This window comes from Erpetoichthys calabaricus, chromosome 5 (genome assembly GCF_900747795.2).
Source record: "Erpetoichthys calabaricus chromosome 5, fErpCal1.3, whole genome shotgun sequence".
Lineage (NCBI taxonomy): Eukaryota > Metazoa > Chordata > Cladistia > Polypteriformes > Polypteridae > Erpetoichthys > Erpetoichthys calabaricus.
The window spans coordinates 14,933,212-14,947,732 of NC_041398.2; the positions used below are offsets into that span (position 1 = coordinate 14,933,212).

At 43.7% G+C, this 14,521-nt stretch overlaps 1 pseudogene; it reads left to right on the forward strand.

The window, feature by feature from the left end:
* The first annotated feature begins 1,830 nt into the window (after positions 1-1,830).
* LOC114641583 (gastrula zinc finger protein XlCGF57.1-like) lies at positions 1,831-13,935 on the forward strand (annotated as a pseudogene).
* Positions 13,936-14,521: the final 586 nt, after the last annotated feature.

The following is a 14,521-nucleotide window of genomic DNA, read 5'->3' on the forward strand; positions in this document are numbered from 1 at the left end:
TCTCGCAAGTGGCTTCATTTTTAGCTTAGTGCCGGCTCTGCTGCCACGATACCGCCTTCTTACCTCGTCGGGTAAATAGGGAACCACACCGGCACTGGCATTTGTTCTCAGCGCTCGAAGTTGAGTACTTGAATAGGCGAGTCTCGGCGTGTAAAAATCCATGTCCACGTTGTAAAAGTAAGTGTGTCCAGGGAACGAATCCACATAAAATAAAGTAATAGGAGTGATCAATAAAAAAGAGAAAAAATAAAAGTAGAAAAATAAAGTTGTACACGGAGCTGCTGAAAAAGCTGCCACTCTCGGTGGCATCTGAGTCTCTAAAGCACTTTGAGTTTCATCATTTGTATGAAAACGTGCTCTAGAAATAAATATTTAGACTGAGCTTAGCTTGGAGGCCCATTTCGTGAAAAGCTCCAACTCCTGTCCTGATGCTGAAGCTGTTAGGTGCTCTGTTGTGGGAGATGCCATTTGAAAGCATGGACCACTTTAATGTTCTTCAGTGTCTGATGGCCCCCCTACTATGTGAGTTTGAATGGTTGAGCCCATAATGGCTGAGCTGTTGTGTCTCCTCAGTGCTTCTACTACCCAATAACAGTAACTTTCAGTGGACCGGGGCAGATCTAGCAAAGCAAGAAATTCACGGAGTGACTGGGGGAATCTTCTGATAGTGCCACGTTTGAAGAAGATGACTACATCAACCTGACGTGACCGCTCCACTGCAAAGTGCAAAGGCTCCACATCACCTCTTGTAAGTTTTTCTTTGATCTTCTCATTGACACCTTTGTACACCTGCTTATTTTGATTCGCTGCCACAGACATTTAAAGGGGCAACCCGCTTGGCACCCCGACGCTTCATTTCTAGACCAGTGTGTTGCCTTGAGGTTTACTTTTTTGGAATGTTTCCCTGAAAATCTTGGAAGCAGCAAGTGAAGAGCAGGATGAAGGATTCCATCAGCATATTAAGGACCATGGAGAGAAGGTACCGGTAGGTGTGTGAGGGTAGGTGGTCTACCACTGGATGATTCCTAGACACGGACGCAAACGACTAAGGTGTGACAAAAAGTAGAGAAGGTCTGGGGAAGCCAATGAATATGAATTGTTGTTTTCTTCACATATATGTTTTCAAAAATGTTAAATTGACTTTATATGTTCAAGTTAGGGCAGCACGGTGGCGCAGTGGGTAGCGCTGCTGCCTCGCAGTTGGGAGACCTGGGGACCTGGGTTCGCTTCCCGGGTCCTCCCTGCGTGGAGTTTGCATGTTCTCCCCGTGTCTGCGTGGGTTTCCTCCGGGCTCTCCGGTTTCCTCCCGCAGTCCAAAGACATGCAGGTTAGGTGGATTGGTGATTCTACATTGGCCCTAGTGTGTGTTTGGTGTGTGGGTGTGTTTGTGTGTGTCCTGCGGTGGGTTGGCACCCTGCCCAGGATTGATTCCTGCCTTGTGCCCTGTGTTGGCTGGGATTGGCACCAGCAGACCCCCGTGACCCTGTATTCGGATTCAGCGGGTTGGAAAATGGATGGATGGATGTTCAAGTTAAATCATACAAAATAGACATTTAAAAAAATGTAATTTGTCAAATTTTAATAACATTTCGTTTCAAATTTTTACTTAAACATGACGTGATAGAAGCCTTCTAATTATATTTTTTGGTTGTGTTTAGTAATGCAAATGAAAAATACAAAGAAAACACTGCAATTGTACAACCTGTGTAAGCCCTCCTCCGTCCAGCAGATGGCGATGTCCGCACGATTGGCGTCACTTTTCTGAACTGATTGATCTCTGCGCGCGCTCGTTTGTTTTCTCTTTGTTTGTTTCCGCCCTCTGACGGCGCCGACTGTCCTGCGAGACTCGTGTGTCTGCGCTTTCTTCAGGGATTAAAGCAAGCGGAAGGAGAACATTTTGAAGAAAAGAGAAACCACAGGATAAAGCAAGAGAAGGAGTGTCGGTGAGCAATAGCGGGGGAGTCACGAATGGGAGAAACGGAGCCGAAAGGCTGCGATGTGTCGGGGAGTCCGAAAGGCAAGGGCGGCGTGTAACGGGGAGTCCCGCGAGAGGGAAAATGGGAACGAGGGGAGTCGCTGCAGCCTGACGAGATCCTTCAGTTCTGGTGGACCTGCGTTCTTTTTGTGATTCAACTTGTGAGACATTACAACAACTTGTTCTTTTCATGTCCTGTTTCGCCTGTTTTTTGGTTAGAAATACACTCAAGGTTAAGGATATCCCACAATTTGACTTATCTCATATTATGTGCTACATGGATAACTTGTATCCATCTGTCTCTGATATGATTGACTTTGTCATTCTCTTAGGTAAATACCATATACAGTGCATCCGGAAAGTATTCCCAGCACATCACTTTTTCCACATTTTGTGATGTTACAGCCTTATTCCAAAATGGATTAAATTCATTTTTTTCCTCAGAATTCCACACACAACACCCCATAATGACAACGTGAAAAAAGTTTATTTGAGGTTTTTGCAAATTTATTAAAAATAAACAAACTGAGAAATCCCATGTCCATAAGTATTCACAGCCTTTGCTCAATACTTTGTCGATGCCCCTTTGGCAGCAATTCCAGCCTCAAGTCTTGTTGAATATGATGCCACAAGCTTGGCACACCTATCCTTGGCCAGTTTCGCCCATTCCTCTTTGCAGCACCTCTCAAGCTCCATCAGGTTGGATGGGAAGCATCGGTGCACAGCCATTTTAAGATCTCTCCAGAGATGTTCAATCAGATTCAAGTCTGGGCTCTGGCTGGGCCACTCAAGGACATTCACAGAGTTGTCCTGAAGCCACTCCTTTGATATCTTGGCTGTGTGCTTAGGGTCGTTGTCCTGCTGAAAGATGAACCGTCGCCCCAGTCTGAGGTCAAGAGCGCTCTGGAGCAGGTTTTCATCCAGGATGTCTCTGTACATTGCTGCAGTCATCTTTCCCTTTATCCTGACTAGTCTCACAGCATGATGCTGCCACCACCATGCTTCACTGTAGGGATGGTATTGGGCTGGTGATGAGCGGTGCCTGGTTTCCTCCAAACATGACGCCTGGCATTCACACCAAAGAGTTCAATCTTTGTCTCATCAGACCAGAGAATTTTCTTTCTCATGGTCTGAGAGTCCTTCAGGTGCCTTTTGGCAAACTCCAGGTGGGCTGCCATGTGCCTTTTACTAAGGAGTGGCTTCTGTCTGGCCACTCTACCATACAGGCCTGATTGGTGGATTTCTGCAAAGATGGTTGTCCTTCTGGAAGGTTCTCCTCTCTCCACAGAGGACATCTGGAGCTCTGACAGAGTGACCATCGGGTTCTTGATCACCTCCCTGACTAATGCCCTTCTCCCCCGATCGCTCAGTTTAGGTGGCCGGCCAGCTCTAGGAAGAGTCCTGGTGGTTTCGAACTTCTTCCACTTATGAATGATGGAGGCCACTGTGCTCATTGGGACCTTCAAAGCAGCAGAAATGTTTCTGTAACCTTCCCCAGATTTGTGCCTCAAGACAATCCTGTCTCAGAGGTCTACAGACAATTCCTTTGACTTCATGCTTGGTTTGTGCTCTGACATGAACTGTCAGCTGTGGGACCTTCTATAGACAGGTGTGTGCCTTTCCAAGTCCTGTCCAGTCAACTGAATTTACCACAAGTGGACTCCAATGAAGCTGCAGAAACATCTCAAGGATGAGCAGGGGAAACAGGATGGACCTGAACTCAATTTGGAGCTTCATGGCAAAGGCTGTGAATACTTATGTATATGTGCTTTCTCAATGTTTTTATTTTTAATAAATTTATAAAAACTTTTTTCACGTTGTCATTATGGGGTGTTGTGTGTAGAATTCTGAGGAAAAAAATGAATTGAATCAATTTTGGAATAAGGCTGTAACATAAGAAAATGTGGAAAAAGTGATGTGCTGGGAATACTTTCCGGATGCACTGTAGGTAGGTAGATAGGTAAAGGCGCTATATATCAGAAGGATAGACACTAAATAACAGATTTATATATAAATGCACTATAAAACAGATCGGTAAATACACTATATAACTGATAGGTAAAGGCAAAATAACAAAGATAGATAAAGGCACTATGTAACAAAGATAGGTAAAGGCATTATATAACGGATAGATTCATAAAGGCACTATATAACAGATAGATACACTATATAACATGTAGGTAGGTAGGTAGGTAAGTAGGTAAAGGCACTATATAACAGTTAGGTAAAGACACTATATAACAAACATAAAAACACTATATAACAGATTCATAAAGGCAATATATAACAGATAGATAATGACACTATATAACAGTTAGGTAAATGCACTATATAACATAGATAGGTAAAGGCACTATATAACAAAGATAGATAAAGGCACTATATAACAGAAAGATAAAGGCACTTTGAAACAAAGATAAAGGCACTATGTAACATAGATAGGTAAAGGCATTATATAACGGATAGATTCATAAAGGCACTATATAACAGATAGGTAGGTAGGTAGGTAGGTAAAGGCACTATATAACAGTTAGGTAAAGGCACTATATAACAAAGATAAAAACACTATATAACAGATTCATAAAGGCAATATATAACAAATAGATAGATAAAGACACTATATAACTGATAGGTAAATGCACTATATAACAGATAGATAAAGGCACTATATAACTGATAGGTAAAGGCACTATATAACATAGATAGATAAAGGCACTATATAACAGAAAGATAAAGGCACTATGTAACAAAGATAGGTAAAGGCATTATATAACGGATAGATTCATAAAGGCACTTTATAACAGATAGATACACTATATAACAGGTAGGTAGGTAGGTAGGTAGGTAAAGGCACTATATAACAGTTAGGTAAAGGCACTATATAACAGATAGATACACTATATAACAGGTAGGTAGGTAGGTAGGTAAAGGCACTATATAACAGTTAGGTAAAGGCACTATATAACAGATAGATACACTATATAACAGGTAGGTAGGTAGGTAGGTAGGTAAAGGCACTATATAACAGTTAGGTAAAGGCACTATATAACAAAGATAAAAACACTATATAACAGATTCATAAAGGCAATATATAACAAATAGATAGATAAAGACACTATATAACAGTTAGGTAAATGCACTATATAACAGATAGATAAAGGCACTATATAACTGATAGGTAAAGGCACTATATAACATAGATAGATAAAGGCACTATATAACAGAAAGATAAAGGCACTATGTAACAAAGATAGGTAAAGGCATTATATAACAGATAGATTCATAAAGGCACTTTATAACAGATAGATACACTATATAACAGGTAGGTAGGTAGGTAAAGGCACTATATAACAGTTAGGTAAAGGCACTATATAACAAAGATAAAAACACTATATAACAGATTCATAAAGGCAATATATAACAAATAGATAGATAAATACACTATATAACAGTTAGGTAAATGCACTATATAACAGATAGATAAAGGCACTATATAACTGATAGGTAAAGGCACTATATAACATAGATAGATAAAGGCACTATATAACAGAAAGATAAAGGCACTATGTAACAAAGATAGGTAAAGGCATTATATAACGGATAGATTCATAAAGGCACTTTATAACAGATAGATACACTATATAACAGGTAGGTAGGTAGGTAAAGGCACTATATAACAAAGATAAAAACACTATATAACAGATTCATAAAGGCAATATATAACAAACAGATAGATAAAGATACCATGTAACAGTTAGGTAAAGGCACTATATAACAGATAAGGTAAAGGTAGTATATGATAGCTAGCTAGAAAGATATGAAAGGTGCTATTTAATAGCTGGATAAGTAGATAAGGCACTATATAACTATATAACAGTGCCTTTCATATCTGCCTGCCTGTCGGAGAGCACTGTGCTCTGCCCTCCCTTCTGCAGTTCCTCTGTGTGTTACAAGACCAGTCCAACCTGTCACCGATGTCATTGTAAATCAGAATTCACTTTTTTGGCCAGGTCTCTTGATATTATTAGTATAAAAATGTTTTAGAACTTTTCATGGTGACAACAAATTTAACACAAAAAGTCATACAGAGGTCTGAGGTACGCCACTCGAAAGCAGCAAATCTTCACTGTCCGCCTCACTCCGTTTGTCGATCCCACATTTGCTGACGGCTGGAGTGGATGTTGTATCGTGAAGTCCCGGCTGAGCCGTTCCTCCTCCTGTCTCTCGAAGCTCGGTTTATGGTGAACCCCCTAATCTTGATACCGACTTCAAGTTTGATGGCTTTTTAGTTGCCGTTTCCTTCTTCCTTTTTAAGGTCTTGAAGATCTTTCTCTCACCTTGTGTTCTTCCTTATGTTTTCATTGTAGTTGTAAGCGATTCCTCTTGGGGTAACAAAAATGGCTTTTCTCGAATAAATTAACAACAAAAGATGAAGTAAACACCACAGTTAGCTGAGCACCTGTCCTAGACGTCCTACTCCAGCAAAACCCAAGCCACCCACTCCTCACAGACGGGCATCGTTGGCACTTCAGGTAGGCTCACTGTGGCAGTCGGTGGCTCTGCTCCGAGTTGTAACGTGGCTCAGTACGTCTTCAAGTTTCGTTTCTGTTGGTTACACGATAAGTAAGGTGTGACGTCACAGGCCAGGTTCTCTTTGAAATGGTGGCCTTAGTTCAGGTCAGATCCGGCCTTTAGATCTTTCACTGTTGCATTTCGCCCAGCATGCATTGGACCTTTGCTGTCAATATGAATGGTTAAAAAATGAAAAAAATTGTTAAATGTTTTCCTTTCACTGTTCTTGGTTTTGTCTTAGCAGACTTGGTGTGAAAACTTACTTGATAAGGAGACAAAGTCCAGTTGACTGAGTTCACAGCATTGCAAATCTCTCAAAAAGAAGCGCCGTGCTGGCAGTTACCCCAGGTTGTTTTTGACGCCTTAATGTGGTAATTCTATTACTTTTTTCATTTTCACAGATAAAGAGGAGCCGCGGTCCCAGCTCACGTGGTAAATTCATTGAGGCATCTGATGGCCGCCAGGCCAGGGCTTGGAATCTGAGAAGAGCAGACACTGGGTAGGCAGAGAAGAGTTTGGCACAGATCATGGCTTCAACCCAAGAGGAGGAGGACCCAGAGCGAAGAGCGGCGTGGCACATTAAACAAGAGGACTGTGAGTGGGGCGCACCAGTAGATGGGCGCGTTAAAGTGGAGGAGGAGTACGAGGGCAGAATCTCCGTTTTTAAAGTGGAGGAGGCTAACTGGGAGGCTGTCGAGATTAAGGCGGAGCATCCGGAAGATTCCATGGAGAGTCGGCGACTGCGCCACCAGGAGAGCAAGGACAGTTTAAAGCAGGAGGTGTCTGAAGACTCTCATTCCAGTTTGCAGCCCTGGTTCACTAATATGGCTGCCCAGGAACTGAAAATGGAGATACACGAGTTTGAAGAGGGAACCGCCGAAGGAAATGAGAGAAAATCAGAGGAGCAACAGTGGCCAGGGAGTGCTGGAATAAGTAAGTAATGGGATTAAATGTAAAAGACAGTGACACCGAGAAAACCAGCGGTGGCTCTCGTGATGTTTGTAAGAACAGGATACACATTGAATTCAATCTTCATAGGGGACAGTTACTGGCGTCCAGCACCAGAGATTTTTGTACATAAAGATGTGGCTTCAGCAGTGAAGTCCTGTCAAGAGACGTTGTGTAATATGCTGTTTTGTCAAAAGAGAAGAAAGGCCTAAATTATACCCAAAAAAATCAACACACAATCCTACCCTCTCGGTATTAAAGTCAATAGGTGTGATTTTATTCACAATCCGTAGACTCCACTCATTTTCCAATTCAAACAGATGTTCCAACTTTTACTCACATTGAGTGATTTGTTTTTATCACTTTCAATTTAGCTGACATCCATCCATCCATCCATTATCCAACCCACTATATCCTAACTACAGGGTCACAGGTGTCTGCTGGAGCCAATCCCAGCCAACACAGGGCGCAAGGCAGGAAACAAACCCCGGGCAGGGTGCCAGCCCACCACAGAATTTAGCTGACATCTTTATCCAAAGTGACTTACAGCTTTTCAGACAAAATGACTTCCGTTTTTGTAACGCAGTGAGGTCTTGTGACTTCCACACGGTCACCCATTGGTGTCCGGAGTGAGATCTGAGCCCACGACCTTGGGCGTGTTACGTTTACCATTGCGATCCTCACGTCTGCACCCCGACACACTGATGGACGTTACAGTGAAGTGGTTAACGGATATGAAAGTTGTGTTGAAAACTCGAAAGTCAACGGGGCCTGCGGCTGCTCTAGTTTAATCTCAGAAGTGACCAGAAATGGGGTGAGGGTCTGATGGACCCCACCCCGTATCCCAGCCTCCTGCCTGGAGGAGATTCACAAAAAGGGCAGCATGGCTTCTGCTCAAGTGGGCTGACTTTGGGTTAGGCCGGACCAAAATGCACTTCACTCTGAACTCTTGCTCAAAACAAATCAAAGAGAGAGGATAACAGTCAACCCCTGGCTTGGATAAAACAAAAAATCTTTATACTGTAAAGGGGGATTTAGTGATAGAAATCAAAAGAACCAAAACTTACCTTAAAGGTAAACCTAAACCGGAATCGAAATCCACCTCAGGCCGAGTGCATTCAAATTGACTTGCGCCCGACTTAATTTCCCAGCCTGCCCTTATAGGACTTGGGTGGGGGTGGGGGTGGTATTGGCCCTTAACTGTGATGGACGGGTCATCCTGCTTTATGGGGATCCACCCACAAAATACAAGAACACGTGAGAAATTTGAAAGACGCACACAAATAAGTAACACCGAGAAGACATCCCCACCCATAATTACAACAGCGCAAGTGAGCAGAGAGCTGAGGAGACTTTGTGCCAGCAAAGCAGCGGGTCCAAATGGAGTATCGCCACGACTGCTGAAGGTCTGTGCATCAGAGCTGGGGGGTCCTCTACAGCGCATCTTCAACCTGAGCCTGGAACAGGGGAGAGTCCCGAGGCTTTGGAAAACATCTTGCATCACCCCAGTCCCAAAGGTATCACGTCCTAGTGAGCTGAATGACTTCCGGCCTGTCGCTCCAACGTCACATGTGATGAAGACCATGGAGAGGCTGCTGCTTCACCACCTTAGGCCACAGGTTCAACATGCCCTTGACCCTCTGCAGTTTACATATCAGGAGAAAGTGGGAGCAGAGGATGCCATCATCTATATGCTACACTGATCCCTCTCCCACTTGGACAGAGGCAGTGGTAGTGTAAAAATTATGTTTCTGGACTTCTCTAGCACCTTCAACACAATCCAACCTCTGCTCCTTAGGGACAAGCTGACAGAGATGGGAGTAGATTCATACCTGGTGGCATGGATCGTGGACTATCTTAAAGACAGACCTCAGTATGTGCGTCTTGGGAACTGCAGGTCTGACATTGTGGTCACCAGCACAGGAGCGCCGCAGGGGACTGTACTTTCTCCGGTCCTGTTCAGCCTATATACATCAGACTTCCAATACAACTCGGAGTCCTGCCACGTGCAAAAGTTCGCTGATGACACTGCTATCGTGGGCTGCATCAGGTATGGGCTGGAGGAGGAGTATAGGGACCTAATCAATGACTTTGTTAAATGGTGCAACTCAAACCACTTACACTTGAACACCAGCAAAACCAAGGAGCTGGTGGTGGATTTTAGGAGGCCCAGACTCCTCATGGACCTCGTGATCATCAGAGGTGACTGTGTGCAGAGAGTGCAGACCTATAAATATCTGGGAGTTTAGCTGGATGATAAATTAGACTGGACTGCCAATACTGATGATCTGTGTAAGAAAGGACAGAGCCGACTATACTACCTTAGAAGGCTGGCGTCCTTCAACATCTGCAATAAGATGCTGCAGATGTTCTATCAGACAGTTGTGGCGAGCGCCCTCTTCTACGCAGTGGTGTGCTAGGGAGGCAGCATTAAGAAGAAGGACGCCTCACACCTGGACAAACTGGTGAGGAAGGCAGGCTCTATTGTTGGCATGGAGCTGGACAGTTTGACATCTGTGGCAGAGCGAAGGGCGCTGAGCAGACTCCTGTCAATCATGGAGAATCCACTATATCTACTAAATAATGTCATCTCCAGACAGAAGAGCAGCTTCAGCGACAGACTGCTGTCACTGTCCTGCTCCACTGACAGACTGAGGAGATCGTTCCTCCCCCACACTATGCGACTCTTTAATTCCACCCGGGGGGGGTAAACGTTAATATTAACATTATACATAGTTATTGTCTGTTTTTCACCTGCATTATTATCATTCTTTAATTTAATATTATTTATTGTATCAGTATGCTGCTGCTGAAGAATGTGAATTTCCCATTGGGATTAATAAAGTATCTATCTATCTATCTAATACTAAATAACAGGTCAGGTCAGGTTGGAGAGCAGCGTGTTGCTGCACCCACCACATGATGATGATAATAATAATAATAATAATAATAATAATAGTAATTCATTACATTTATATAGCGCTTTTCTCAGTACTCAAAGTACTATCCACACATGGAGGAACCGGGAAGCGAACTCACAATCTTCCACAGTCTCCTTACTGCAAAACAGCAGCACTACCACTGCGCCACCTGTGAGGACTTGAAACAGCTTGGGATCCTAGTTGGCAGCCAAGTGTTATGTGGGCATCCCCTTGGCCTTGTCCAACAATGCGGGTCCTCAGCAATGAGCTGGATCACCCTCGGGTAATCGTGCCACATGGCCATATTGCCGTAACTGACGCTCCCTCACATTGCGGGTAATGCGCCTCATTCGGGACTCCATGAGCAACACAAAGTCAAACCAGCGGGACCAGGAGTCCAGTCTTCATCTCAGGTCACTGGATAGCGTCCATATCTCACAAACAGGGAGCACCAGGACTTTTGCAGATATCAGGAGCGCCAGACACCCCTTTCTAATGACCTCATGACCCCCTCATGCTCTCCCAATCCGTCTACTGACTTCATGGGAAGAGTCACCTGAATGGAAAGTTAAGCCTCTCAATGATGAGGTCCACACTCTCTCCACAGACAGACGCACTGCTGATGGCCTTGCCCAGGATGTCTGGTTTTTATCAGGACCCTCACAAGCCCAGACACTTGGACTCCTCAGATAATACCAAACACATTACATTTTAAAGAGGATACATAATTAAACAAAATACTATAAAACATATTTTTCACAAACCAGAAGTTAACGAATCAAAAATGAAAAAAAAAAAAAAGACATTAAACTTTGGCCTAGGACTTAAACGTGACAACTGCAGCAGCTTTGGACATTGGGACGATACCAGCCTTGGGTGGGCTGCCAGTCCATTTTGGCGCTCATTGCTACCCACTCGCTTTCAGCAAGGATCATGGCTGAATGTGAAGGATTTGAAGCCCAGAGTCCCAGGAGGCAGTTGCACCCACCACTGTGCCAATGTCATGCAGGCACTAACACGTATATTTTTCAAAAACTTCAAAGTGTCATCCAGTAAGTCACAGCCTGGAAGAGGAAACTCAGACGTGCGCCCCCTGATTGCCATTGCTGTAGGTCATCCTGCCCACCCTGCCCCTCGAATGTTACTCTGCAAAGCTTTGGGCTGCAGCCACGAGGAGCTGTGCCACCACACGACTTACTAATGGAAAAGAATATCTAAATAGAATTGTAGACACTGCAGGGCACATCCACACTCGGTACCAGCTGACAGTGATCGACACAGCGGGCACATCTGTGGGGTATGATATGAAGAGGGGGAAACTGGACAGGCGGAGAACATGAAAAGTCCACTCACACAGAGCAGTGAGGCAGCAATACCAAGCAATGTGCCACCTGTCTCTTTTTATAACATATCGATTCAAAACGTTTTAACTAAATTGTGTGTTTCATTGCAGATTTACAGGAGAATGGCAGCTTCTCCCCGTCTTCATTTGCTCAGACCTCAATTCAGTCCAGGCTGCAACAAGAACACAGCAATGAGAAGGTAAAGAAATCAACTAGTGGGAATTTGACAGCAGGCCCTTTCCAGTGCAGCTCTTCGACAGAAATCGGTCGCGATCGAGTACACAGCACAGATCAAGAGGACTCGCCTGCCAGCCAAGAGTGTGAAAAAACTTCAAAACGTAAATCTGTACGTGAAGATAAGTGGATTCACACAAGGCAGAAACAATATGACTGTTCTGAATGTGGCAAACTATTTCCATGCATTAGGAACCTTAACCGACACAAAAGAATCCACACGGGTGAGAAGCCCTATTGCTGTCCAGAATGTGACAAAAGATTTGTGCTCACCGGCTACCTTAAGAGCCATATGAGAGTCCACACCGGAGAAAAGCCATACTGCTGTTCAGAATGTGGCAAACGATTCTCCCACAACTCCAGTCTTCAGACCCATATAAAAATCCACACTGGAGAAAAACCTTACTGCTGTTCTGAGTGTGGGAAAAGATTTACACAAATAAGTGACTTTCAGAGCCACAGCAGAATTCATACTGGAGAGAAACCATTTTGCTGTGATGAATGTGGGAAAAGGTTCTCACAAATAAGCCATCTAAAGTGCCACATGAGGATTCATACTGGAGAGAAACTTTATGGTTGTCTGGTATGTGGTAAGCGGTTTATTGAGAGTGGCACGCTTCGCAAGCACGAGAGAGTTCATACTGGCGAGAAACCTTACATCTGTTCTGAATGTGGCAAGCGATTCTCAAACAATTGCAGCCTTCTGAACCACACTCGGATTCACACTGGAGAAAAGCCATATACTTGTTCTGAATGTGGCAAGCAGTTCTCGGACGGGCGTAGCTTTCGCAGCCACAAAAAAATTCACACTCAAGGAAAACCTTATTGCTGCTCAGAGTGTGGCAAACGGTTCTCTTACAATAGTTGTCTCCAGAACCACACCCGTCTTCACACTGGGGAAAAACCGTTTCGCTGTTCTGAATGTGGCAAACAGTTCCCGACTGGTAGTGGCCTTTACAGCCACAGAAGAATTCACACTGGAGAAAAGCCCTATGCATGCGGAGAGTGTGGCAAACGATTCTCTGGGGGTAGTGCTCTTCGTAACCACAGAAGAATTCACTCTGGTGGAAAAGCCATATAGCTGTTCTGAATGTGACAAACGATTCCCTAACTGTAGTGCTCTTCACAGCCATAAAAGAAGTCACACTTGAGAGAAAAAAAAACAATGCTCTCATTGTGGCAAATTGTTCACGCCTTCGTACAGTGACTCCATACCAAGGAGAAGCTATATTGCTGTTCTGAATGTGACAAAACGATTCTTACAAAGAAGTGCTATTCAAAGCTCCACCAGAATTTATTCTGGAAAGAAACCTTATTGCTGTTGTGAGTTTGGGAAAGGATTTGCACAAACAAGCCGTCTTAATGGCCACATATAAGTTCATGTTGGACAGAAACTTTATAGTTGTCCTCAATGTGGTTGAGCGGTTTTTATAAAGAGAGAGAGAGAGACCCTTCATAAGAAACCTCACTGCTGTTGTGAATGGGCCCACAGCTGCTCTCATTAGAGTGGTTTATAGTTTTCGGTCTCCTCTGAAAGTATTGTAACGACTAGGCTAATTCATTTTTTTGCTGTACACTGAAGACATTTGGGTATTAAATCAAAAGATGAGAGTTTATAATTCCGTCTTTAATTCCCTGTATTGACGTTACAATGTGTTTAACAATATAGAAGATGGCACCTTTTGTAGCAGACCACACAATGTTTTAGACAGATACTGAGAGCCTTCAAGTGAATGACCCCCAATATTTGATTGCTTAAACATTGCTTGCAGCAACTGCCTCAAGCTTGTGACTCCTGGACATCCCCAAATGCTGATTCTGCAGCCTCTTTCAGTTGTTGCTTGTTCTCCTTCACTCTCCTTGTGACTGTGCGGGTTGGCTCCAGCTGCCACATTGACCCTTGAACCCTGACCTGACTGGGGTGAGCCGTGCAAACGAGGACACGAACAAGCATAGGATGGTGCAGCGTGCACGTCGTGCTTTGATTTCACGAAAAATTAAGTGCTCAAAGCAAAGTGCAGTGCAGGTCTCCTTCCATCATCTCTCTCTCTATAAAATCCAACATCCGTCTGACAGTCTGTCCACTTCTCACAAGAGAACTACTTCACGGATTTAGATTGGGTGTTTTTCTAGAATTTGCTTGAACATTCCAGTTGATTTTGCGAGTTCTTTCATTGCGCTGAGTATCATAGTTCATTTGCAGCACCGATTTATTTGCACAAATCCGAGAGAGACAGTGGGGCTGAGGGGTATGGGGCGATACCCTCCTCACTCACATGCCAGCCTAGTTCACTTAGCTAGCGAATGAGAGAACCGTGATTTCGTGTTGCATTTTTTTTAAATGACTTGGTTTTTTTTTAAGGATTATTATTTATAGATTACAGATTTGGACTTCTTTCCTTTTAGGCAACTCCTTTGTGCTTCCTTCTGGGTTTTTGTTTGTATTTATACCGTTTAATAAATCATTTACCCATAAAGACTCTTCATTTGCCCTTTTTAACACACGCCGGGGGTTTACGGTCATCCGT